This window comes from Salvelinus sp. IW2-2015, unplaced genomic scaffold (assembly GCF_002910315.2).
Source record: "Salvelinus sp. IW2-2015 unplaced genomic scaffold, ASM291031v2 Un_scaffold1945, whole genome shotgun sequence".
Classification (NCBI taxonomy): domain Eukaryota; kingdom Metazoa; phylum Chordata; class Actinopteri; order Salmoniformes; family Salmonidae; genus Salvelinus; species Salvelinus sp. IW2-2015.
Window position 1 is genome coordinate 228,455 of NW_019943300.1, and position 2,152 is coordinate 230,606.

General features: G+C 45.3%; 1 pseudogene; it reads left to right on the forward strand.

The window, feature by feature from the left end:
• Window positions 1-2,152, forward strand: part of LOC112072493 (dedicator of cytokinesis protein 3-like) — a 98,305-nt pseudogene that overhangs the window by 41,218 nt on the left and 54,935 nt on the right.

Sequence of the window (2,152 nt, forward strand, 5' to 3'; positions counted from 1 at the left end):
GACTCACCAATCAATCTTTCCCAACCACACTCACCAATTCAACCCTCAACCAAACTCCCCAGTTTACAACCCCTCAACCAACTCACATTCAACCCCATCAACCAAACTCAACCAAATCAATCCTCCCCAAACCACCTCACCATTCAACCCCCAACCAAGCTCACCATTCAACCCCCTCAACCAAACTCCACCCATTCAACCCCTCAACCACAACTCACAATCAACAAACAGAATGGAACCTTGAAATGTATTGGTTGCCTCCCTGTGTTGTTTTTAGACCTTACAAACTCTTTTCCCTACTCATCGTGCATCATCCATGTCCATGTGCTTCCCTCGAGCCATGACTCTGTGTAATGACTCTGGATGTAATGACTCTATGTAATGACCTGTGTTATGACTCTATGTAAGACGTCTGGTAATGGACTCTGTGTAATGACTCTGCTGTAATGACTCTATTAATGACTCTATGTAATGGACTCTGGTCAATGACTCTGTCGTAATCTCGTATGTAATACTCGGACGTTAATGGACTCTATGTTATGACTCTATCGTGAATTACTCGTGTTATACTCTATGTTCAACTCTGTGTTATGACTCTATGTTATGAGTCTGTGTAGAGACCTCTAATGTGATTACTCTTTTTATGACTCTGTCTTAATGACTCGCACGTGATGACTCTGTAATGACTCTATTGATTTACTCTGTGTTATGACTCTGTGTTGAATGACTCTATGGATGAGTCTGTGTTCATGACTCTATGTTATGACTTCTTTTACTGGTTTATGGACTCTATGTTAAGACACTTCTCTTTACATATCGACTCTACTTCAACTTATCACTTCCTGCTCTTATGACTCTGTGTTATGACTCTATGTTATGACTCTATGTTATGACTCTGTGTTATGACTCTGTGTAATGACTCTATGTTATGACTCTATGTAATGACTCTATGTTATGACTCTATGTGATTACTCTATGTTATGACTCTATGTAATGACTCTATGTTATGACTCTGTGTTATGACTATGTGATGAGTCTGTGTTATGACTCTATGTTATGACTCTATGTAATGACTCTATGTTATGACTCTATGTAATGACTCTATGTTATGACTCTGTGTAATGACTCTATGTGATGAGTCTGTGATGCCTGGCGTTCTTGGAGATCCTTCTGTCTTTGTGTCATTTGGACTGTTGGGCCATAGGTTGATCCATGGTACATAGGAGCAAGAGGATCAATGTGAACGGGAAATTTCTCAAATCTATGAACGGGAAATTTCTGATTTTTGATAGGATATATTTCAATTTCGATCTCGTAGTTTGTTGCTCCTTGGTACACTGGCTTGGCAGTCTGTCTCACACCCCCAAAATCACCCACACCACATCCCTGAGCCGTCAGTCCTGTGTGGAGTATGGAGCTGGTCACTCTCTCCCCATCTCTCCTCCATCTCTCAGCCTCCCTCTGTTTTCCCCCCAACCCCCAGCCGTTGGTCTAGTGTGGAGTATGGAGCTGGTCCCTCTCTCCCCATCTCTCCTCCATCTCTCAGCCTCCCTCTGTTTCTCCCCACAACCCCTAGGCGGCGCTCCTGAACTCGTTCCCGGCCATCTTTGACGAACTGCTTCAGATGTTTACAGTCCAGGAAGTGGCAGAGTTCGTACGGGGCACGCTGGGCAGTATGCCAAGTACCGTACACATGGGACAGTCCATGGACGTGGTCAAACTGCAGTCCATCGCTCGCACCGTCGACAGTCGCCTCTTCTCCTTCCCAGGTATTTACCACTGGGATGACATTATGAACACTCAGACTGATGACCATTTTGATGCATTACACCAGTTTTTTTGTTCAGAGTTTTGGGGTGTTTTTACTTATAATATGTCAGTAAAAAGATCCACAAGGATGTGAATGGATGAAATACAGAAGGTATCGTTAACTGTGGTATAGGTTGGGCCTCCCGAGTGGCGCAGCTGTCTAAGGCACTGCATCGCAGTGCTTGAGGCGTCACTACAGACCCTGGTTCGATCCTAGGCTGTGTCACAGCCGGCCGTGTTGGGAGACCCATGAGGTGGCGCACAATTGGCCCAGCATCGTCCGGGTTAGGGAAGGGTTTGGCCCAGCGTCGTCCGGGTTAGGGGAGGGTTTGGCCCAGCGTCG